The following is a 27555-nucleotide window of genomic DNA, read 5'->3' as shown; positions in this document are numbered from 1 at the left end:
GAGCATTCATTTGCTTATATTATAAATATACTTTCCTACATGCCATGTATTATTAATATTATATCTTATAGCCTAATTGTATATCCTCTCAACAAACTATAATAGTGATTTTCAGCAATCATGTCATTTAAAAATAAAAATAATTCTCTTCAGAGTTGTCTTTGATTTGAAGATTTATCTTCCTTGGAAGAGTTTAGTTAAAGCCTAGAATAGTATCCTTTATGTGCAGGAGAAAGCTAAGAAGTGCTTATTAAAATAAGTTAAGAAATTAAGTTGATCAGGTTTTACCAGATTCTCAGCTCCTTGCTGGATATAACTCTTTTGTTGAGAAATGATATTAACCAGTTTTATTGCAGAAAAAAATGTTCTAAGCTACGTATATTTATTTTAGATATATGTTCTATTTACATTTTCTATCTTTTAATTGGAAACAACCATATATGATAATCTTAATTTTAGAAAGTATCAAGAAGTCTTTTTTTAGTAAAAATACCATCTTTTCTATAATGTCACAATCATTACTAACTTGCTTTGGAATAAATAATCAGTTTTTAACTGTGGCATATAAACACCATCTGTAGGGTTTTCAAAAATGATTTCCTTGCTTGGACCACACTACTTACAATGTAAGACAGTTGTATTAAGATATATCTAAGCAGGTGTAGTTTTTATAGTTCACCAGGTGATTCTCAGTAATAGGGTTGAGAAATATTATGTCAATATTACTACCTCCTCAATGTACTGTTTTAATAAGAAAATTATTTGAAAGAGTTCATTCTGCTTAGAAACTGCATATGGGTATTTCCTTAAGATGTTACTGATAATTGGAACAGCACATCTAGCTAGCTTTATAAGGATCTAGTATTTGGCCATGTGACTCCAGATACAGGATAGCAAGACATAAAATACATAAACTATGGATGTCTACTCCTTGGATTTCATTCTTGACTCAGCCACTTAGGTAGCCCAATCAGCTCTGTCTGTACCTTTGGGCAAGTTACTTTGTTGTCTATATTTTTATTTTCTCATCTGTAAATAGGGACGTGGCTGTGCCTATTTTATAGGATTTTAGTATAACTTAAATAAAATAATGATTATTAAGGATGTAACACAAAATAACTACTCGATAACTATTTCATTCAATTGCTACATGATTTTTTATGGGTTCTGGCAAGGTGAAATCTCTCTGCTGAACCCTTGATAATGGTGGAATTCTATACATAGAAACCCAGTAACACATTCATTCATGATACTTGTTCAGTTATATACTTAGGTGAATTATCACTTTACAACGTAAATAACACTCCTTCATGAAAGACATTTTGATCTGTTTTTGAAACCAGATAATGATGATTGAAGGAGCAGCAGAATATAAGGACACTGGGAACTTGATTCAATTGAGGAGGGCCAAACAAAATGGGAAAATATCTCAGAAATTAGGTGTGACTAAAAAAGCAAATCTACTGACTTCAAATTGGAAGAACAAGTTCTTCTTATAACAAATTATAAGAAGAACAAGAGGAATATATTCTAACTTGTGGGAAAAAAGATGAAAATATTGATTTACCACAAATTGTTTAGCCCCAACAGTAACAGGCCATATATGGCCTTCTGTTGCCAACGCCACAGTTAAGATGCACTATGGCACTTTCCCACAGGGCTCAAATGAGGCATTACAGTTCTTTGTATAGTAAAGTGATAATAAAATTAAACACTTGAGCCAGAACATTTTGAAAGTGAAAAGGTGCCATTAGTAATTGCATCATGACCTGTAGAAACTTGGACTGTCCTGGGCACATTCGGATAAATAGCCACCTGAAAGGAAATATATTTGCCATGAACAGATTGTTCGCTTACTGCTTCTAATTTCTAGGAATGAGACAAAGTTCAAAGTTTTCTTGAACTTACAATCAAACACAGCCATTTTTAAAATTAGGCTACCTTTAAAAGGAGCAGTATTGGGTATCAGAAGAGATCTTGCAGCTGATGAGAGTAAGATTTTGTTCAGTGGTTATCTTTTAGGGGTAGGTGAAGTATTATTAGTGAAAGCTAAGCTAGAAATGATTGCAGCCAATCAGTTGATCAGGTCTGTTTCAGGGATGAAGTTTTCAATTTGTGTTGAACATTTTCCTTGCTATTACTGAGCTGATGAATTTAGAGGTGTCACAAAGACTTCAAGGCACAAAGACATTATAGAAAGACACAAAGGCATTATAGAAATAGTTTTTCTTTTGTGGAAATATGTCTTGCTTTATTGGAAACTTAACATTTTAGAAGCTTTTGATTATGACAATTCTTAACATTTCTAGAAAGTGACCACAAGGCAAAAGAAAAGAGCAAAATATATTTTCCAGTTAAGGGCATTCTTGGAACTTGTTTATCTTGGAAGTTGTTTATTTGGTCATTAAGTGACTAGAAATAAATTTGAATAACTCTGCTCAGGAGAATGGGAGAGTCCCTGTAGATCTGGTGCTCAAACGTTGAGAAGGCACAGGATGACAGCCCTGGCTGGCACTTTTGAGGAATATGCTGAGGCTGATTGTGGGAATGCCAAAAAGGCTCTTGGGACAAATGTTGTTGCTGAAATGATGCTGAAAGGAATAGAAAAACAGAAAGGACATCCTTTGCTTCTTTTTACCTTGCAATCTTCCTACAATGCCTCCTAATGACAGTCTAACAAGAATTCAACTTTCAAAATTGTCTGAAAATTGAGTGTAAAAAATGAGAATTCAATGGAAAATTGAGCCCTAGAGTGACAGAGTACAGAAGATGCATTTGTTGCTGAGAGACAATTGATAATTGATTGGCACTGTTATATAACTCTTGTTGTCAAGATTGAATGAAGCAATATGAGTTAAGTGCTGTCCCTCACACTAGTAAATGATCATTAATTGCCAACTAAAATAGATAATAATAAAATATTTGATAATACCAGAACGCAAAACAAATTAGTAACTATTGTGGCTGATGCAAATTGTATATAAACAGGTATTTATTATTATATAACAAACTACCCCCAAAATATAGTAGCTTAAATTTTATTCCAGCTCATGAATTTGTGGTTTGGAAAGTTGAGCGATGCTTAGCTGACTGATTTTGGAGCCAGATGACTCTCAACTTGGCTGGAATTGAGGACCCAATGCTGATGATTAGTAGAGTACAAGTAGCACCTGGCAAAAGGTGGTGGTCCAATTGCTAGAATTTTCATAGATGGTGAATTGGGATGATATATTAATGGGAAGGAATGTATTAACTGAAGTGATGTTTTAGACATTTTGGAAAAAAATGAATAATAAATATAAAGACAATAGGATTATGTGGCTGTGGCTTAGTTTACCTCAATCTCTGCAAAAAAGAGTAGGAAAATCTGTGAAGTATTAATTGCTAATTGAAGGCTAAGTGTGAAAGCCAGAATATTCCCTGGTAATATCAAAGAAGCTCTCATTTCCTGCTTTAGGAGGGCAGAGAAAGCTTAGTACTGGACCCAGTTCCTCATCTTGAGGGTAACTGAGTTCTAAAAAAGTTTAAACTCCCAAGCAAGATTTTTTGCTATCTGAAGACAAAGACCCTGGCATAAAAGAATATGAATTTGATGGAATGGGGGTCATCTGGATTGATGACCTTGAAAACTTTGTATTCCAGATTCCAGTGAATTCCCCTATCTCCACCCCTCTTAAGAGCTTTATGTTGCTGCAATGGCTTCTCTTAAAAAAAAAAAAAAAAATCAAACAATCCTTTGCCCTTCTCAGGGTTCTATAACTAGGGTTAAGTCACATTCTTTACCTGAAGGAGGAGAAAAGGGATTATACCTCAAAGAAGTTACGAGATATAGCCAACATGTACTAGAAAGAAAATGGGAGAATACATGTAATATTGAATTTTGTGGGTTCTTGATCAAGGGAGGGCAGAACATAATGTCAGGTAAATGAGAATTTCTCAGTTTACCAGGATACAATATTTAATTCCCTAACAAGTCTCACAAGAAGGTATATACTATTCTATACTAGAATGGCTTCCGGAAGCATGTAAAAGTAGGGGCCCACAGTAAAGAAGGTTGAAATGCCAGAATTTCTGTTGCAGATCACAGAAATGGACATGCTGTAGTGGATATATTATATAAGACCAGAAGTCCACCAAATAATAACGTTCCACTGGAAGATCTTCAGGATATACTATTTCCTATAAGGAATGTGCTAGTGAAAGGTGCACCCACATCACTAAAAAGCTTATTGGTAGTTCTAAGGAGACTGGGGCTGATGGCAGGAGGGGCTATTATGAAAATAGGCTAAAGCAATGGAGGTAAAGTATTCTGAAACAACAGAGCCATAATGGCAGTGCTTAATTTTCAGAAACCAGGTGGACACAATTACTGTAAAGAACCAGAGTATCAAGGGTAGTGAGAAGGCCTGATCCACTGAGAGTTATAGAGGAGACTAGCCGTAAAGACCTCTATTTGATTTTTGCCTTCAAAATTAATCAAGAATAAATTATTAGAAGGGTGAGAACAGTCATCCCAACAAAAAAGTCACAGTCCCTTCTCTGATGGCCTGAGCCAGCTTTGGGATATATAATCTACTGACTGAAGGGGCCATGTTCCCAAGAAGAGATACTTGGCAACAACAGGGCAAGTGCACACAGTAATGCTTCCCTCCAGTCCTTCCCTAAGGAGATCTTTGACCATTTACTCCAGCAAATATGTACTGGGGAGAAGGAATACCCAAACATTTAAATAACTCTTGGGTAAAGGGTCCATATTGATATTGTTACTGGGAAACCTAAAATGTCTCTCATCACTGGCCTCTTGTTTGGAATATGGTCAAGGCCCAACTCACCCGTATAGTGGTTATTTCTCTATTATCTGAATGCATAATGGGAGGAAGCATGCATAGTAGTTGCCACAGCCCACAATGGGTCCTTACTCAGTGGAGTATGCCTTATTATAATAGCAAAGTCCAAATGGAAGCTTCTCCCCTCTTGTCTTCTTTTCCTAGGCTAAAAAAAGTAAAATAAAACAATACATTATCCTAGAGGAATGTCAGAAATTAGTGCCACTCATTAGAGTGACAGAAATTAGTGCCATCAAGATCTAAAGGATTCTGGTGTAGTGCTGCTCATTGTTGAGGGCTGAATTATGCCCCCTGTGAAGACATATTCAAGTCCTAACCCCTTACTATTTGGATTTAGGAATCTAACCATCCAAAGCCCATGTTAAGAAAAAAAAGTCTATTAACAACCCCTGCTTAGAGGAGTCTAATTGCTTTATGTACTGAAGATCTATAATATGATCCATTTAAGCATTTTGGACATAAATCAATAAAGGTTCTATTCACATACTGCCAAAAAGATTTTTGTAAAACTGTACTTTCATATATATTTAAGATTACAGCAAGGTCTTTTAAAATACAAGTTTAAAATAGTTTCAAGGATATATTATATATGTTTGGTGGGTGCTTTAACTATATTTTCATCCAATTCTTGGGACTTCAGATTTAACTCTTTCAATTTATGGAATATGTCTTCCCTATAAATTAATTGATGATATCAGTGCTCTCTGTTAAAACAAGAAGACAGATCAGAAAGAAATCTGACTTCATTTGTTATTTCAAATATTTGTTTTGTAATTCTCCTCTGTATGATGATCATATTATTTATGAATTCTAATTCTAAGATAGACACGAAGACTGTCAGTCTGATAAAGGCATGGGACCTTGGAACTATTTTGTTACCTTTATATTAAATAAGGCATCACTGTCTTCAATATTTCTTACTGAAGAGCTAATATTTTTTAGCTCATTTTCCAGGTCTGGTTTATTATTAAAATGTCCTTTCCTACTTTCCTGAGGATTTTTACACCCTGGATAATCGAACCATTGTAAAAGAAAAGTAGTACACATAGACATACTGATGTATATCATGGAATACAAAGTGGATCTAGGTTTGGTATGGCTTGAGTTTATATAAATTTGTACATAACAAGACTTCTCTTTATGAAAAATAATTTATGGTAATAAATATTAAGTTACATATAAAAGTATCAATTTAGAATGAAGAGACACCACACAAATAAGATTTTTAAAAAGCTAACAAATACACCAGAAATCACAAAATCCAGGAAAAAAATAACATGATATTTTTATTACTTAGCTGCCTGATACTGTGCACTCATATACAAATTAACTCAAAATGGATTATAGATGTAAATATAAAACCTAAAGCTATAAAACTTCTATAGGAAAAATCTGTGCAAAGTTGGAGTACACAATAAAAGAATAACAACATAAAAACATAAAACATAACCAAATTAATAAGTTGGACTTCATGGAATATTTTATAAAAGTTTGTTCTTCTAAAAACATAGCACAGAAAATAAAGAGGGAAAGCCACAGATGGGGAAACATCATTGCAATTCATTTACCAAACAAAACCTTGCATGTAGCATATATTAAAAAAAAAACTATTATGATGCCATAATTAGAAGAAAAACATTAAATGTGTATATTCCTGACAAGGAGCATCTTGGTTTTGAGTGAGCATTGACAAGGAACACTGAGTAGATGCTCCCCCTACAGTTTGACACATCTAATGATTGGAAAAATTCTCCATGGACCATATGTCCATGGGTCTATATGTGTAAATCCTTTTCTCTCTTCCAGTAACCCTATGCCTTTTTTTCCAGACGCTGTAGGATTCAACCATATAGAACAACCTCTGGCCCACAGCTCCCTGTCATTATGACCATTAACATGGCCCAGTGTGTGGTATGAGAATTCCTGGCAACAAACTCTGGAAATGTGTGGCCAGCACTAGCTTTACTGTACAAGGAAATGATTGCAAACCATGGAAGTACATCCCCCATAACCTAAACCAAATATGTCTCCATATTGTTTATTTAACTTTTCTACAACCAAATCATAAAAACACCTGTGACCACACCAAAGCAGCTTGTCATAAAAAGAATTGTCAAGGAGATGTTGAGTGGAAAGAGATAACAGTGTTAACAATTTCTGGTGAAAATGTCTCACTTTCGTGGAATCCATATATATTTTGTATATACATATATATATTATTTATGTATATATGCTTATGTGTATCAGCATACATATGTAGAGAGAGAGAATCTGTGAAGACACTGGTACACTCCACCCAGGACCTTGTAAGGAAGCTGTGCAAACGAGTGGCCTTGAACTTGAGCTTCATTAATTCTAAGTTAAATCAGCCTCTGCATATGAGGAAATTGAGGAGTTGAAAAGGATTATCTCCAAATGGTTACCCTCTGGAAAGATTTTAAATATATTAAAAGGTGCATGTACTCCAGACTGAGGACAGCTGATATAGAGTCCTATTGGACATAAGCTGGGTGAGGCCTGAGCTACAAAAGGGGAGGCAAATGATTTGACTTGTTTTATCTGAGCATTTCATACAGGGACATGCTTAAAGACTCAATTCAGTGAGCCTCTATACAGGAAGTCTTAGAATGCTCCTCTTCTCTCTGCCTTCAAAGGTACATACACACATATACACGCACAGTGATTGGAAAAGTTATTGCTTAATACTAAGCTTTAATCAATCAAGTGCTTATTTTTAAGCAACAGAAACTTGCCTTGGTTGAATAAAGGTGAAAAGGGATTTATTAAAAAAATTGCCAGGAAGGCAGCTGAACCTGGCTTGGAGAATAGGTGGGAAACAGGGAAGTCTGCAGCAGCTAAGATCAAAAGCAAAATCATGCAACAAAACCAGTGTGGTGTTCGCTGTGCTGCTGTTTAACCCTGGATTCAGCTTATAACTGTGCTGTATGTTGACTCTCGCCACTGGAAGCTACCACTGCTGCCCCTGGAAACTCCTTTTTACTACTCCTGATGCTACTGTTATCTACATCAAAATGTGTTCCCCGTGGTGGATTTTCTTGTTTTGTTACTATTTCCTAGTTTCAAGTTCAGAGATAATATATTCTGGGTCAAGTGCTCATCTGTGTTGCAAGAAATATGAATAAGAGATCATCTAGCACTTTCAACATCTGTGATCAACGGCCGTTTTCCAAGACTCACTTGGGGAAGAATTCCCCAAGATGTAAGAATGCGGTACAGATTCTGGGCCACAAAATGATGATGAATGCCTACCACAAAGACACATTATTCTGAAGAGCACACTAGCTCTGATACTTCTGGCCATGGAGATCTGAACATCTAGCCTGTTTTGCCTCTTTCTTTTTTTTATTAAGCAAAAAAAAAGATAAATATAAGATAAATGTTATTCCTATACGTAATCATAATTAAGGCCTGCTGCTATTTTCTTCTCTCTACATGTACTCCCACCCCATAGAAGTTTGCTCAATCTTTTTTTTTTTGAAGCTTTTTTAAAAAATATTTTTATGGACAAATCTTCACACACGTACAGTCCATGCATGATATACCATCAGTTACTCACAATATCATCTCATAATTGTGTACTCATTACCATCATTTTTTGGAACATTTGTGTCACTCCAGTAAAATAAATAAAAAGATAAAACTCATACATCCCATACCTCTACCTGTGCCTCTCACTGACCACTAGTATTTCCATCTACCCAATTTATTTCACTCCTTATCCCTCTTAGTATTTATTTTACATCCATATTTTTAGTCATCTGTCCATGCCCTAGATAAAAGGAGCATCAGACACAAGTTTTCCACAATCACACAGGCACACTGTAAAAGTTATATCTTTATACAATCATCTTCAAGAATCAAGGCTACTGGAACACAGCTCAACAGTTTCAGGTACTTCCCTCCAGCAACCCCAATTCACCATAAAAACTAAAAAGGGATATCAATATAATGCATAAGAATAACCTCCAGGATAATCTCCTAACTCTGTTTGAAATCTCTCAGTCACTGAAATTTTATTTTTTCTAATTTCTCTCCTCCCCCTTTTGGTCAAGAAGACTTTCTCAATACTTTGATGCCAGGTCCCTGATCATCCTGGTAGTCCTACCCCATGTTGCCAGGGATATTTACCCCCCTGGGAGTCATGTCCCTCATAGGGGGGAAGGGCAGTGAGTTCACCTGCTGAGTTGGCTTAGAGAGAGAGTCCACATCTGAGGGAACTCCAATAAGATTATGTGCCTATAAGTTCATCAGAAATCATGGAGACAAGAAGAAATTTTTGAAGTGCTAGAGGAAAATAATTACCAACCAAGAATTTTATATCCAGCAAGACTATTTTTTAAAAAATGAGGAAGAAATTAAGACATTCCCAGATAAGCAAAAGTTGAAAAAGTTTTTTACTACTAGACCTGCCCAAAAGGCAAGGCTAGGTATATACCCAAAAGAACTGAAATCAGGGATTCAAACAGATATTTGCATACGATATTCATTAAGGCATTATTCACAATTGCCAAAAGATAGAAGCACTCAAGTATCCATCAACAAATGAATAGATAAATAAAATGTGATATATACATAGAGTGGAAGTATTCAGCCATAAAAATGAATGAAGTTCTGATACATGTTACAAAACTTTGAAGCCATCAGTTTGCATGAAATCAGAAACAAAAGGATAAATTTTCTATGATCTCACCTGATATGAAATAATTAGTGTATACCAATTCCTAGAGTCAGAAATTAGAATAAAAATTACCCAGGTAGGGAATGGGAAGTTAATGTTTAATCGCTATAGAGTTTCTACTTGGGGTGATGGAGAAGTTTTGGTAATGGATGGTGGTGATAAATACACAATATTGTGAGTGTAATTAATACCACTGAATTGTATATTTGATAGTGGTTAAAACAGGAAATTTTAGGTTATATATGTGACACCAGATTAAAGATAAAAAAAAAATGTTCAATACAAACTGTGAACTCTAATGTAAACTATGGACTAAAGTTATAATTATAATAAATTATATTATATTTTTATATAATTGTAACACAAATATCACACCAATCCAAATGTGAATAACAGGGAAAAGTATATGTTTGAGAAGGATTACTTTGGAACTCTACTTTTTATATGATTTTTCAGTACACCTACAACTTCTTTAAAGAGAAAAATAATAGTATCAGAAAGTATAAATTACTTGGAAATAATTTATAAAAAAGTAAGCAAAAATGCTTCACTGAAGTATCTGAAATATTGTTGAGAGAAATTCAAAGAAGGCTAAATAGAAGCATATTTAATGATCATGGCTGAAAGATTAAGTATTGATAAGCTATCAATTCTTTCCAAATGATCTATGAATTAAATACAATCCCAGACATAATTCTAGTAGGTTTTTTTTTTTAAGCGAATTCAAGTAGCTGATTCTAACATTTATATGGAAATGCAAAGTATATACAACAAAAGAACCAAAACAATCTTGAGAGAAAGAATAATATCATGGAATATACCTATGTGGCTTCAAAACTTACTATAAAGCTACAGCATCCAAAATGATAGTTGTTGTTGGTGTAATGACATATAGATCAATGGAACAAAATAAAGAACCAGAAATTTACCCAGATTTACATAGTTCGATTGATATTTGACAAAGTTACAAAAATAATTCAATACGGAAAGAAAGGCTTTTTGAAAAATGGAGCTGAAACTAAAAGGAAGTCATAAGGGAAAAAAGAATGTTGACCTCTACCTTACCCCATATAGAAAAATTAATTTGATAAGAATCATATGCTGCTACTTAAAAGCTAACACTCTAAAGCCCTTTAGAAGAAAATATAGAACATTGTTATGACCTGGGGATAGGCAAAGATATTTAAGGAGGATACAGAAAGAAGTAACCTCCCATACAAAAATTGGAATTATACTCCATCAAAACTTAAAATGTATATGAATCAAAAGACATCATTAAAATATGAGTAGGTAAGACATATACTGGGAGAATATATTTGCAAAATATGCATCAGTGTAAGTTCTTGTGTCTAGAATATAAAAAAAGAACTCCTGAAACTCAAAATAGAAAGACAAATAACGCAGTGAAAAATAGGTAAATACTGGAAGAAATACGTCACAAAGGGAGATATTGGAATGGTCAATTTACATTTGAAAAAGGGCTCTGAAACATTTTCATCAGGAAAATGAAAATTAAAACTATAATAAGTAACAGTTTATACCCACTAGAATGGCTAAAATTAGAAAGAGGGATGACCTGACATATCCACTGTTATGAATTGATTAAAGAGAAATAACAATAAATACCCACAAAAAACATACTAGTAAACATCTTTTATAACAGCTTTATTCATAATAGACCTAAACTAGGAAACCCAAAAGACCATCCACACATAAATAGATGAACTGTGGTATAGTCATACAATGGAATACTACTCAGGAATAAAATGAAATAAAGTAGTCATCATGGTTAATTTTAAGTGTCAACTTGGCTAGATTATGGCATCCAGTTGCTTGGTCACGTGTTGCTGTGGAGGTATTTTGCAGAAGGATTTGCACGATCAGTTGGCTTTATGAAAAGGAGATTACCCTTGATCAAGCGAATATACCTCACCCTATCGATCGGCGGTGTTATGAGCAGGGAACTGCAGGTTCCAGAGAGAAGAAATTCTGCTTCAAGACTCTGTCGTCTATTCCTGTGCTAGTTTCTAGCTTTCTGTCTTCCCCTGTGAATGTGGACTCAGGAATTTAACATCATTCATAACAGAATTTCCAGCCTGCTGACCTGCCTAAGGCTCTTAGACTTGCTAGCCCCCGCAATCATGTGACCAATTCCTTAAAATCTCTTAACACAGACATATATCCTTGTGATTCTGTTTCTCTGGAGACCCTGACTGATACTGTACTGATATATACAACATTTGGATTAATTTCACATACCTTATGCTGACTGAAAGAAGCTGAATATAAAAGAGTAGACACTATGTAGCTCCATTATTTGAAGTGCTACAAGAGACAAAGCTATCAGAAAAGTGATTGCTTCTTTGAGGTTGGAGGTATTGACTGGGCAGGGTGTGAGTGAATTTACCAGAGTGACTAATAAATTCTATATTCTGATAGGGAAATGAGTTATACTCACAAATATCAGCATTTGTCAACTTACCTTTAATATTTGTGCATTTACCCAATGTATATTTTATCTTAAAAAATAGGAAAATTAGTTGAACAACTACAAGACAAAAGCAGCAGTGTCAAAACTTACTGAAACCACTAAAAGAAAGATGTTGCATTCATTTCTTTCATGAACAATGATATGAAATAGCATTTTTGCAACAGCTGATAATTTTAAAAGAACTCTTATTTAACTCTTATGACACTTTTTCAGTTCTCTTTTTATAGATGGAGTTTTAACATTCTTGAATATCAGGATGCCTCTAATTTACTTATTACTATGTACTAAGTTCTACTAACTAGTAATCATTATAATATTACTGAAATCATCTAACCTTTCCTGGGCTTTATTTGCTTGCTACTGTTTAAAACTAAAAGTTACGGTTTCTTTAGCAACAGAAATTTCAAGGAAACATAATACAATTTACTACAGAAAAATGGGAGTATATGAAGGTCAAATATATTTGAAGGGATGAACAAATAAAACTTTTTTTTTTTAATTTCAGGACTTCTCAGAATCTTTACTTCAGTAATAAAACCCTATCCCATCTACTTTATATCAGTAACTGTTCTAAGTACTTTGCATATATTAATTTATTTAATTCTTATAAGGCATCAACATCTTTTTGAGTAAGGTGCTTTTCTCATCTTATTTTAAAAATGAGGAAACTGAGGCATAGTAAGGTCAAACATCCAAGAGCACAAACCTAGTAAGGGGTAGAGTTGGGATTCAAATCCCAGCATTGGAATCTGGAGCCTCTGTCTGTAAACACCATGCTACAAAGAAAATTTGGCAAGAGCAGGCAGAATAATCATTGTCAAACTGGGGGAAAGAAGGAAATCTTGTGATCTTCTTGAAAAGAAAATCAGAGTTCACCTGAAAGGTCAAAGGGGAAATGTTTTTCCAAAGGTTAGACAGGTATTTGTTGAGGGATATGAGTGAACAATAAGTTCAGGAAATAAAGTGTGAAAATAGACCAAAATCTGCAGAGCAGAGTGTTCCTGACATCCAGATAAAGCATTTGGGGGTGGGGGGTATAGGGAGAGTGTGGAGTAGTGTAGAAGATTGGCTCCACTCGGAGGACACCAGAAGCAGAATAAGGATGAGACTTCAGTGGATAATGGGGAACTGAGGAGCCTTGGCTCCTGGTTGGTGATTCATGGAAACGAGTTGGTGAGGACTGATGCTGATGCAGGAGAGATGGTTTGGAGGAACTCTAAGAAGAGACTGGTAGTCACATCTGGAGGGTGATTCCAGAATCCTTTGTTCATTAGGGTGGTGGTGATCAGTTTCCTCAGGCCAAATGAAGCACTGCAGTCCTGCATCTCCCTTAGAAGATGTCAGTAATAGCATTTGAGAAATATTAATTTGAACGTTGGGAGAGTGAGAGGTTGCAAATATTTTGGCTGTCAAAGCTGAGCCAGTTTAGAGGGAAGGCAATAAAAAGAACTGCACTGAGTAGTCGCAGGTCATTCATATTCCAGTGCTATTAGAGACAGCTGGCCTGAAAGGAAACATTTTTGTAATGAGCTCCGGGAGCAAATGAGGTCACACTGGTGTCTCAATTAACCAGAAGTCACCAGAAAGAATTTAATAAGTGAGAAAGGAGAAAATTCCTGGTAGAGTTAGAATTGTTATAGGTGAGGCAGGGAGCTATAGAAATATAGCTATTCATTATTCAAACCTAAAGCAAACTTAAGAATGCTCAGCTTCCCATTGCTTTGGACTGAATTCTTCAGAAAGAAAGGGAAGCTAAAACGAGTCATATTGAGAAAGCTGTGGGCTTGGGCAAAGCTATCTTGAATGTCTCCTTCTCTCCAGAACGAGTTTGGGTTCAACAAAAATAGTTTTCCTTGGTTAGCTTGAAGCTGGATTCAAGATTCTTGAGGACCTAAATTAGTAGGATTTTTCTAGAGGATTCTTTCTGGACCTAACTTCATCTAGAAACCTTATTTCCCCCCAGATTCCTCCAGACTTAAGATATCTTAAGTCCAAGTTGAATCTTGTGAATTCCATGGCTTATAATCAGATACTCTTTATCAGGTCAAAAGGGTGGAATCTTGAATATTTCCTTATTTATTTCCTACTTTCAGGCTAAGATTCTGAAAAACAAAAACTGTAGGAAGCAGATGGTCATTGACTTTCAGAAAATAAATGCCTCAAATATGTTTTATAGGATTTTAGGCCTCATAGGAAATCTGTTCTCAAAAAGTAAAACATCTTAAAAATCACTTTACCCCCCTCCCCTGCCCTTACATTTCTTTAACTGGAAGAGATATAAATTTTCTGAAATTGGGTTCAATTAGAATGTTAGCAGAAGAGCAGAGGAAACTAAAATGATCCAATTGAATGTGACAAATAACTGGTTTATTTTTAATCTAAGAAGGCTTATAGGAAAAGAGATGGATTGAGATTGAATAGCAACAAGTTAAAAGGGTAATTAGGATGGAAAAGAAATATAATGTGTCATTCACACTGGATTCTTTGCAAGTAAAAGCTATTGCAAATGTATTTTAAACATACCTGAAAGAAAAGTGAACTTCGTAAAATTGAAGAGTGGAGAATTACAGAGAAGTTATCAGGAAATAGGGGATTTTGTATCACTATTTCTCTTTTGCATTTAATGGGTGATAAGTAAAAGGAGAGTTGCCTAGGGTTTACAGCATATTTCTTAGTGTAGCTGTGGAAGAGATCTTTGTAAAAAAAGATTGGAACATCCTAAGGCAAAGCAAATATAAGTACCAAGTCCAAATAACTGATTCATGACTCTGAAAGGACAAGAGAATAGGCAGAACAAAGTCATGCTTTGAATTAATTGTTTCTGCCAGATTTCAGAAGCTGAGTGAGTAGATATACCAGGTTCTTTTAAAGTAGAAAATGATAACTGTAAGAAAATTATTCTCAATTTGCTTATGAGAAAGCAACATGAAATTGCAGATTGGAAACAGTATCTTCAAATTGGCAAGGTTAAAAGGAATCTAAAGATGCAAAAGAGAGAGAAAATAAGGGAAAAGAAAGTGGGTACACGGAGAGACCAATTGTGACTATTTGTTTCTTGACTGCTCGAACAAATACCATCCAATGGGTTGTCTTAAACACTAGGAATTTACTGACTCATGGTTTTGAAGCTAGAAGTCCAAAATCAAGTGGTCAGGAAGGGGGTCTTTGGCTTTTCCATCACATGACAATGTCCTTTCCTTTTTCTTCCAGATTCTGTTGATTTATGACTTCTGGCTACTTTCTGTGGCTTATCTCTGTGCATTCTCTATATGGTTTCCTGTAATGGGATTAAGACCCATTCTTTTTCAGTTTGCCTACATTTCAACTGAAGTAACTTTATCAAAAGGTCCTAGTACAATGATTTCACTGGAATGGATTAAGATTAAGAACCTGTGCGTTTTTCTGGGTTACATAGTGCTAAACCACCACATGATTTTACTAAAATATTTTACAATTTAACTGATTCCTATTCTCTTATTTTTCAAATGAGAGAACAGAGGCCAGGACTCTAATCTTTTCCATGACTAACAGCAAAATGGCCTCCAGCCAATCACCAATTTGCTTTTGTTCATATCCTGGAATCTCTGTGTGTAAGAATAATAGAGTGACTTCTACAAGGGGTTGCCTGGAAATATTGTTAGAGGATGAGTTTTGCAAAGCCTAGCTGTCGGCTATTTCCACTTCTCTTGGCATGTTTACTCTTTGGAGCAAAGATAAATTTGATTTAAACAAATAAAGCTGAATAGATCTCATAATTCAGCTTATTAGTTGCAATAACCACATTAGTCATATGGGGCTACTGACCATCATATTGGACAGTGAAGATGAAAATTCCCATCATCACAGAAAGTCCTATTGGAATTGGACAGCACTATGCTAGAGACTGTGGTTATGTCCATACTGCATAGCTTTTAGCTATAACTTATACCTAAATTAATGTCTATTTTCTTTTTCCCATAGGGACGCATTTTTACAAAGTTAACTCTTTGTAAAAATTAACTCTAAATGTGAACATTAGCTTTTCCTCAATCATTTCACAGCTAATTGATGTTGTTTTGCATTTATCTCCTATACTCTTTGTATTTTACTGTCCTCATCTGTAAAATGGTGAAAATAGATGCCTGCTAATCTCTCAGGCTGCTGAGAGGACCAACAAGACAACTTCAAAATATTCTGCAATTATGAAGTTTGTTATTATTATAAATGAGGCCGCCATATTTTTAGACCCATTTTAAAGAAAACATATGGGCATGGATTTTCTTTTCTCCCACTTTCAAACATATATGCCATTTCTGGAGTCCTAGTTATTTTGTTTGTTGTCTTAAATGATGTTTATAATATCCATGCAATGATGTAGGACATGTTCATTCATTATTTTCAAGTAAAATTTTTAAACTAATTTTTAGATTAAGGGTAAAGATTGAGCAGAGTTGGAAATTAAAATCTGATTGGAGATCTTGGAGTCAAGATGCCAAGTTAAATTAAACTTGAAGAGGCTCTGATCTCATAGTGCCTTATCAGTGGCTTAAATATATTTCTCAAACCAGCAATTTTAATTAGGGGCAAGCACAGCCAGGTATGCCTTCTTTTACCCAGGAAGGTAATTGACAATCCAACTACCCAATTACCTGCAAAAGCTGGAACAGTAAATCCTTGATCCAAAATGTTTTGAAGCAGCTGGATTCTGGAAAATTGGCTTAATGATAGCTTTTTGCTTAAACTACAATCAGAATCTTTGAAAGGCTCTTTTTTTTCTTTCCCATTCATCCATCTGGCCTACACAGTCTGTCACATCAAGCTGGGTTGCCTCCGTTAGCCTTCTGCTCATCTTCAAAGAGCTACAGCTTTTGAAGGTATTTGTTTTTCCTGACGTTCCACCATGAAAATGCAGAGGTTTTCTTACTGGTTCAACATTTCTATCTATAGAAGACTAGGAGCTAGTGTTTAACCACAGGAATAGTGGCTCCCTTAGGTTGACCGATACATATGATTGATCTGTGATCTGTGCAACAATCACAGGACCTGCTTGAGTGGTCTAGAATAGCGCTTCTCAAATTTTAATATGCATAGGAATCACCTGGAGATGTTTTTAAAATGTAAGTTTTGATTTAAGAGGTCTTGCATTTCTAATAAGCTCTCAGTTGTTGCTGCTGTTGCTGATTCATGGATCACACACTTTTAGTAGGAAGAAAGAAGGGTATAGGAACAAGTTTATCATTTGGAGTGACTCCACTATCTGATTATAACAACAAAATCAAAAGTGCAAGGGGTGCATGGGTGGTTCAGTGGTAGAATCCTTGCTTTCCATGTGGGAGAATCGGGTTCAATTCCCAGACCATGCATCCAGGACCCCCCCCCCCCCGAAAAAAAAATAACATGCATACACATATATGTATCCATAATTGGTAAAAAAAGAATGTAAAGAATATGAGAAGACACCAAAAAACAGCCAATATTCTCATTAACTTTTTTCATGTGCTAATATAATGTGATATTAAAAAGTCCCTCTAATTCAGCCATCTGTGAGTGAGAAGTTCCAAGATACTGCTGTAATAGACTTTAAAGGCCTAGGTGCCTGGCTACCTGATAGTATCATATTTTTCACAACAATAAAAGATTTTTATAAGAAAGGAAATAGCTGTTTATGTCAACTTGCAGGAGGCTATGAATGATAGGTCAAGTACTTGACTCTTCTTACATCAGCATTTTCTGAGTCTCCGCTCAGAACAATATATTAAGACATTATTTAATTTCAGTTCAGGTCTAGGTGACCAAACCTAAAACTCCCTCCAAAAGAAATATTGTTTTACTTCTCTTCTCAGCATATTTTTCTACATACAGCTGCAGCGAAATGTCAGGGAACACCAATGTTTACATACCATCTAACATGAAAAATATCCTCTCCTGAGTTCTTAGAAATAATTTATTCCTCATAACATCTTCATTGCCTCTCTATTTAAGAACACTTCTTTCATTGCATTATTTTGTTTAAATTTAGATTTACTTAAATATGCAAAATACAAACCCATCTATCTTAAAGTTTGTTCTGAAATACACAAATTTCACCACTATATTAATTGATGTTTCCTGAAAAAAAAAATTCTATGGATTAGTGAAGTATGAAGGGGCAGATTTTCTTTTAATTTAAGTAGACTTCATTGTTGCAGTTTTTCTTGAGGCTTTGATATCTTAAGGGCCTTGTGAATCAACGAGCAATTCTCTCCCTTACCGTGGCAACTTGATCCTAACCCCTTGCTTTCACTGAAACTGCTTGTCAAGGCCACCAATGATAGCCTTTCTGCCAAATCTAAGGCACATTTTTAAAGATGTTATTAATGGAACTCTATTAAACTTGACAATATATGTTACTCTACAAGATTAAAAATTTCTACTACTGTGTGTCTTGCCATTCCATGTCTATGTTTTTCATGCACAATCCTTGTGCTCACCATTAAATAGAACTATTTCTCCAGGCTGTCTCCTGAGACCAATTATCATCATGTCCTATATTCTCTTCTTTGATTTTCTCAATTACTATAATTTCAACCAACACCGAGATATTGCTATGAGAAATATCTTTAACTTAATTTCAAGCATCTTGGATGCACCTCACATTCATACCCAGTTTCACAATCAGGTAATTGTGGAACATCTATCTCCACCTTGACATAGCACAACAAACTCAATTTGTTTAGAAATGAATCAATAAGCATTCCTTGACTGAAAACTATGCTTCGTGAAAATCTGCTTATTTTTCTGTATCTCAATATTATTATCCTGCCAGTTAACAAAGCTAGGGACCTGGAATATATTCTTGACTCTTCCTGCTTTCATATCTCCCACATGTGATCAAATTTCAAGTTTGAGTTTAATTCCGTATGGTTGACCTAAAGCAATATGATTTAAGTCCCATGGAATTATAGCTAGACGTCTATGTGGCACAGAAGAGAAGAAAGAATTCTACCTTTAAAAGGCTTTTCCCATCTTCTTTCCTACTTCTACCTAGTTCAGGCTTCAACATGGCCTTAACTGAACTAGAAAAATAGCTGCATGTTTTTCATGTTCTGTTCACCTTTGTCCCATTCAAACATATTTGTCCATGTCACTGCCCAGCTTAAAGCCCTTCAATAGCTTCCCATCATAAAGGGTGAAATACAGTCTCCTGATCAAGAGCCTGATCGCATCCACCTCCCTAAACTCATCTCTAGACATCTTTCTCCTTCGTATTCCAAATATAAACAACTTGCAATTTATCATATTCAACACACCACTCCTCACCCCTATGGCCTTGTTCATGTTTTCTCTGCTAATTAGCAGGCACTTTCTCTCCACACTCTCTCCTTCATCTATCAAAGGCCCACTCAGATAAGTGGTGGATATCTTCCCAGACCCGCCCCCCCGAGATCCTGCAAGGAACCCTCTTTCTTATTAGATGCCCATCCTCTGCATTCCCATTTGCATAACTCTGTGTTTATAGCTGTATTTTAGTAATTATTTCTTTGTACTTTTCCTTCATGGTAGAATATAAAGTCCCCTAGAGCTGAGATTGTGTTTTAGCCATTTTATATTCTTGGCACCGAGTACAGTAAAAATTCCACTTGTTCTTTCAAGTATCATTTGTTCAATAATTTATATTGAGTATATAAGTAGCTACAATAGAGTCCTGCTCTCAAAGAGCTCAAAGTGGGAAGACAGGGAGGTGTGCCTATGATTCCAATACAATGTGATAAGTGCTATGAACAGTAGTTGGAAAGCTATGAAGTTCAGGAGAGAAGAACAAATTAATTTTTCCTTCCATTACCAGACCTAATGAGAATACAGAAACAATATAAAAATCTCACTTTGTTAAAAATCTTTAAGCTTATTTGTACAATTTACTCTTTCTCTCTCTCTTACATTCTCTCTCTCTCTCTCCATATATGTATAGATAGTCACAACCAGTTTATGAAACCCTAAAACTTTGAGTTAAAGAATAGAAAAAGGGAAATGGTTAATGAATTTCTTCTATCGCTTTGGTCTAATCTTCTTCATTGTTAACTGGTTGAGGAATTGTGCTCTCATTTCACAGTCTTCATGCAGCAAACATTGCTATAAGCATCATTTGGGTATCAACTACAGGACAGGAGCACTGTGCAAAGCTGTGGTGGAAACAGAAAGAAAAATACATTTTGTTCTGATTTTGTTTACAAAATCTTTGATCCTCTAATGAGAAGACATATATAAATATATATAAATAATTTAATTTAATGCATATTTGTTACAAGTGCTGTACAAGAGATACTGACACATGCTCTTTCAGCAATAGAGTAGACTGTTTCAGAACCTGGGAATTAGAGGCTGGACTGTCTTAAGTTTTTTATCCTAGCTTCAGTACATAATATGTTTGTTTTGGTTTGTTTTGCCTATCTTGTGAAAGATAAAATTGGTATTTTCAAGTCTTGGTAGTAATATAGGTAGCATTATGTTATGTGTATTTCAAAGCTTCATTGCGAGAATTAATAAAATTTCTTACATAAAGTATATGGCATGGAGACTGACAGAAAGCAAGGACTTAGTACATGGCAGCCTTTACTAATATAATGAATGCTAACAGGAACTAATATGTTATTAATACCTATCTTTGATGTGTGTAGCTTTTTGTTTCAGGATTGAATATTTTAATCAAAGAATTCTACCAATCTTTGAAAATTTCAGCTACTTCTAGTTTGTACAACTTTGACAATGAATGTAGAAAACTATCATATTCATATTCATATTTCCAGTTTTCAATGAGCTGGACCAAGAGAGTACAGCTCTCTAGTCACAGACACGACTAGCAATGGTATGTTGGAAGACTCAATAAGCAAAATCTTCCGGCCCATTGGTATTAAGTTCTTAATGTAACAACTGATATAAGCAATCATATTCATATGAACCAAAGAGGATGGACACCTAATTTGCAAGATGATGACTAGATTACTTCAAAAACCTAGTGTGGTTAACAAGCCACCCTTCCCCTTCCCTAGCGAATTCCTGGCTTGACTACCTACAATGCTTTAAATACAAAGAATTGCATATTTTTCTTCAATGTAATACATACAAATAATAGTTAGAAGATAGTATATCTCCTGTCTTACTACTCTCTACTCATTGAGAAAATAAATGGATAAATTTGGGCTGAGCAAAATTCATAAATAATTGTCTGACCTTCAAAAAATGAATTCAAAAATGAATATTTTTGGTCAAAACTTGAGTAAAGTATGACCTTCACAAGTAAGCCCAGAACAGCTGTCCATGATAGCAATGACACTGGTATGTAATATAACTGCTTCTAGTAAATTATGGCCTATTTTAAATAGTATGGTGTTCTTGTTTGCTAGCTGCCAGAATGCAACACACCAGAGACAGATTGGCTTTTAACAAAAGGGGATTTATTTTGTTAGTTCTTCAGAAGAAAGGCAGCTAACTTTCATCTGAGGTTGTTTCTTATGTGGGAAGGTACAGGGTGATCTCTGCTGGCCTTCTCTCCAGGCCTCTGGGTTCCAACAACTTTCCCTGGGGTGATTCCTTTCTGTATCTCCAAAGGCCTGGGCTGAGCTGCGAGTGCTGAGATGAGGTATGCCAAGCTGCTTGGGCTGTGCTACATTGCACTCTCTCATGTAAGCACCAGCCAATTACGTCAAACCTCATTCATTACAGCAGGCACACCTCCTAGCCGACTGCAGATGTAAATCAGCAACAGATGAGGTTCACGTACCATTGGCTCATGTCCACAGCAACAGAACTAGGTGCCTTCACCTGGCCAAGTTGACAATTGAATCTAACTACCACATATGGTTTCCAGTTTAAAGGCCGTATTATGTCTATGTTGGGAAAACTTAACCTAAATAGTGTGTATTTTAACAATTAAATTGCTCTTAAAGATTTTGGAGAGCAAGAGAGAGAAAGAGAGGTAATGTGTGGGGGAGAGGATGGAAAGGGAGGGAGAGAGAGATTTTATAGGTAAAAAAGAGGAGACAATGGAATATTAAATAAGTGATACTTTCATCACAGAATTGACTACATAAGCATAATTCGTTAAAAATGTCAGATTCTGTGAATTCAATATAATACTATTAAGTAATAAATTATTATTTTTTCTTCTGAAGACAAAAGCAAATGCTGCCAGAGAATGCATTTGAAATACCTGTTCATTAGTAGGTAACATATCATGCCTATCACTTAGGTTCACCTAGTTTTTCTGTTATCTTAGAAACACAAGAACGAACCAAATCAAGTAAGAGTCATTCAATTAGTTACTTTTGTATCTTCTGACATCAGCTGACAATTGAAAGTTCAATTTTTTTCACCTGGTAGCTTTTTGTCAATTTCTGAGAACTGAATACTATCACCTTCTTTTATGTGTTCTGAATCTAAGAACAAATGTTCCATTACTTTGCAAAAGTTCATATTTTTACTTTATTCGACAAATCTATTGGCCAGATTATTTCTAAACTTTGCAAAAAATCAATGGCACATGATTATTCCTAATTCTAAGGCAAAATAGGCTGCTAGTATTTTATTAGAAACTGCAAAGTATTCTACACTAAATGTCTGTGAATCCACAATACAGCATATTTCTCACTGCTTTAATTCGAATACTCATAAATGGGGATACTTGGAATGTGGGTACATAACAACTCTTTGATTAAGCATTTGTCACCTCTTGATGTCGATTCTCCTGAAACAACATAATTCTTCTGAACTGTATGTTTATACCAAATATGATGAAACATTCATCCAGGGCCTTTTTACTGCAATTTTTTGAAATTTATTTAGTACACATGTTTCTAGTAGCCATAGTTTCACCACCACATACTTGACTGATTTCTGTCCAAAAGCCATAATCCAAAATATCTGCTCAAATTTAATATTGAACATCTCCATGTTGCACACTAATATAAGAATGTAGTTCAGAAAAGATGACTAGGATTTCATGATCAATAAACTTTGAATATGCTTCATCTACATGCTTTTTTGGAAATTCACAATGCCCATGACATATTATAGGCTCTGAAAAGTTTTATAATGAAATCTACTTAAACTTGTCCAATACCCTATTTTCCAATATAATTTAACAGTAGAACATTTACTGATCTATCCCAGAGAAGATAGTGATCTGTGAAACATACTGTGGGAAACATCATACAGTATATAAGAAGTGTTATGTCACCAGAATTAATAATTCACTTAGCATCAAAGTGTTCTATTAACTTATCTTAATGATTTCCTTTGGTAGATCTGAAAGTTCAGCAGGAAATGTGCATTGATCCCTGGTTCACAGCATATACTTCTTCCAGAGAGATCTTGCGTGGTACTAGCTGGAATTATGACTTCCATAGCTTGTTCCACTCTCCCATAGTCTTCTACTTCTTAATGGTAGAATACATTCTAAGATCTGTGAATACCATGGATGAAAGAGTGGTCATTGCCACACTTTTTTGCTATTAAATTCCATGGTCAGAAACAGTGCTATCTGATATATCCTAACATTTCCGTAAGTGGGGCTGGACAAGATGTGATTGTAATGGAAGGTATCTACATATCCACAATGTGTCTAATCCAGGACAAAAAAAATATTCCTGATAGTAGAGGTAAAAAAAAAAAAAAGAAAGAAAAGGAATAATTCTTATTATTATTAATAAAATTATTATTAATAAAATTGTCAACTGGCTGACATCAGAAAGATGGTAGAGTTAGAAACTCCTAAATTTTTCCCCCATATCAAAATGAAGTATATTCATATAACAAAATATTGTTCAGTCATTAAAAGGAATGAAGTTCTGATACATGCTCCAACCTACATGAAATCTGAAGACATCATGTTGAGTGAAACAAGCCAGGTACAAAAAGACAAAGATTGTATGTTTTCATCTTTATGAAATACCTAGAATAAGTGATATTATATTCATAGTGATAAAAATAAGTTCCTTAATAGGTACTGAGTTTCTTTTTGGGGTGTTGAAAAAGTTTTAGTAATTGATGATGGCATTGGTAAGCATGTTTTAAATATAATAATTATCTTTTAATTGCACACATGAAAGTAGTTAAAAAGTAAAACTTTACATCATATATATATGATATTACATCATATATATATGTGTGTGTGTGTATATATGTATATATATATACCAAAATAAAAATTGGAAGAAATTATACACATATACACACATACATACTCAATTTATGACAGGAGAGTCATGGTGCTATATCAGATTCAGTCTTATTCTCTACTTTGGGAAGATTTGGCTCATAGTACTTACTAGCAGTCAGATCTGCTATGTCTTAGGGAAGTCCATTTTATTGAGCTTATTCCTAACTTCCATTTCAACCATATGATCATTTTCTTATAAGCTTTTGAGCAAGGACAGGAATAACCAGGCAAAAAGATTGACATTCACAGAATGGATCATCAATCTACCTGATTATTAAGACACTCTTCTTTAGTTTGTATCCTTTGATGGACATTCACATGAGATATAGATATTCTTACGTCCTGTGTTCATTCTGAGAGGTTAACTCACAAATCCCTTATCAAGATTTCCTTGTCCTCAAATCTTCAATCTCATTACTTTCAAGTCCTAGTTAGCCTTTGGCAAAGAAGACAGTGAGATGTGTTGCAGCCCTCTACTTCCAGATGATCCAGAATATCATGTGCAATTACCTTTAAACTGGGTTCAAATATGCTTTTCACCTTTCACTGGGTATAGAGGACTTCTCAGAGACAGTGCAGGAAGAAGTGGAAAGGTCTCAAGCACAGGTGCACCAAGAAACTTAATCACCTGTGCATAGCACTTGCTGGTACCTTCCCTAGGCCCTTCTTGACCCTGATTGTGCACATGTGACTGCCACATGGTTATGGAGTGCCACTAAATATGTCCTTACTTGAGACTTTGGTGGATCAGGGAACTATGTAAAGTAGCTCTCTTCACATATATTTCCTTTATACAATTTAATTGTTTACTATTTTTCTATTGCTTATGTTTTAACAACCAAACAGTTGTCTTGATTCCATTAACTTTAACCTGTCATCTTGACTTGTTTCTCTGCTTTGAGATGAGAATGAAATGTAATAACAATCTTTCTTTATATAAGAGGAAGATTTTCTATCCTCCTCCGAGTTTTAAATTTAAAATATTACTCTTCATTTAGTCAGCATTAAGATGGCAGAGATTGACAAATGTCTCATACATCTGTTTGAAAAACTCTGCACTCTTCTCAAACCTTAGGGTTTTATAGTCAGAAAAGGGACTAATATTACTGTTCTATTTTTCCCCATTTATCTTTAAGATCAATCCTCATAGGATACCCAAAAGCTGAACAAAAATAGGTGAATTTCTTTAACTTATGTTGGCCTACCTGAAGCCCTCTCCCTCAGAACTCAGAAAAAAGTTGATTTCTATGAATTCTGAGAACATGACCTGACCCTCCAATATATTTTCAAGGAGTTTACTTTTTGGTTGCTTTTTATGTCACAGCTTTCAGCAGTTTAGTTTCAGTAAGAAATAACAGTATGGAAAATCATAGACCAAACTAAGTATGTGTTGGATAATGTCAGTCATGCCTTTCTACAGCAGACTTGCCCCTCAGTTTATCAACTTCAGGATTTCTTTTACCACCTTGGGTACTATCCTGGCCAGTGCAAAACACCTCCTCCAACCTCAAGCCCATAACTTTGTCATTGAATCAGTCCCAGCCAATATTTCACTTAATTAATAAATTACATGGTATTACAGGTAGACATCTGTATAGCTTTTTCACTATGAGTTATTTGAAAGTGGAATCATGTCCTACTCACTTTTGATTAGCCACTAGTTCTTACAGTATCTTAGAACATAGTAGAAATTCAATCAGTGCTTGTTAAGGGAGAATTGGAGAAAAAATCCGCACATTTTTAAGCCAAATAAACAGTGATAGTGGATGAGGTGCTTTCAGGTCAATCTTGGTGTCATTTGGAGAGATTCAAACCCATCCATATGGGCAGATTCCTACTTCTCATATAGCCTGCAGGGCTTGTGTGGATACAATTATTGTGTTCACTTGGCACCTTGGCTTTAAACTCTGGGAGTAATGTGCTGTGATTTTGCTTCCCAGGATTTGTTTTGTTACGTATTCTTTGAAAATCTGCCCTTATAGTTCCTCAGATTAAAGGGAAATCCAAAACTTTTCCATTACACCTTCTGGTGATTTTTTAATCTGTTCTATGATCTCTTCTTATGCTAGGAAATAGTAGATAAATGATCATTTTGCCTTATTCTATGCTTGCCCTTTAGATAAACTTATTTTAAACCCATGAAGAATGTTATATTTTTCCAGATAAACTACACATCTTCTTTCTAATGGACATCCAATAAGTACTAGGTGCCTTGGAGGACAGGGTGTAGTTGAAATATAAGACAAAAATTTCCTCACTCTCCCACTTTCAAGGATATTTGTTTTAGCGAGTTGTAAAATATGAGTCTCTGGTACTACCTGAGGGCTGATAGAGTGACACCAACAATTCTTGGATTGGATCTTTCTTTAGGAAGGAGAGTCAAGAGTACTATGTTTTATGGAGTACTCATGAACTCATCTGACCTAACGCAATGGAAATGAGTAACAGGGAAATATTTGTATGAATTGTGCTATAATGTTATTCCAAAACCTTTTTCTCAGAATTTTGTAATCCGGACTAGTATTCTGTGCCCTTATTTTAAACAGAGCAAGTTGTCAGAACAACAACAACAACAAAACTAGCTACAGACCATTGGAAGTTAAAGTCTAAATAAAATGGTCAAATAGTCTTATATAATTAAAGGAATTCCATTTATTTACAAAAATATAATTTTTATCATTTTCTTCAAAGAGTATACATTGCCCCTGCCAATTTATCAGCCCATTTTACTATTTGGATTAATGAGAAAATGCTGGTTGATTTGTGTTATTATATTTCTAAATTGTTTATCTGGTATTGTCTTAGTTTGCCAGGACTGCTATGACAAATACCAAATATTAGTTAACATAACAATAGGAAATTATGGTCTCACAGTTTGGTCTCAAGGAATTGGCAGAGCTTGCTTTCTTCAAAGTCTGCAGTGTTCTAGCAAGCGTCTCTTGCATGGCATATTCTTTCTTTGTGTCTGCTCTTCTGATTTCTGAGAACTTCCAGCTTCTGGCGTCTTCTAACTTCTGGATTTGGCTGACTTACCACATCCAAATTTCTTCTCTTTTTAAGGCCTTCTGCCCTGTGGATTAAGACCCATTCTAATTTAATTTGGCCACATCTTAACTAACGAAAACATCTTCAAAAGTCCTATTTACAGAATGGGTTCATACCCACAGGAACACAGATTAAGAATTGAACATGTCTTTTTTGGGAGACATGATTCAATCCCCAACAACTGTGTTACCATATCTCCCCGGATGCACCAAAGCCCCTTTGAAGTGTTTGCGAGGCTGTTTCCACCACTAGGCCATTATTAAACTACTTTTTCATCATTTTCTCCCTTGTAAAACATGCC

This window comes from Tamandua tetradactyla, chromosome 17, assembly GCF_023851605.1.
Source record: "Tamandua tetradactyla isolate mTamTet1 chromosome 17, mTamTet1.pri, whole genome shotgun sequence".
NCBI classification, from domain to species: Eukaryota; Metazoa; Chordata; class Mammalia; order Pilosa; family Myrmecophagidae; genus Tamandua; species Tamandua tetradactyla.
The sequence above is the reverse complement of the archived record's forward strand: the minus strand, read 5'-3'. Positions refer to the sequence as shown.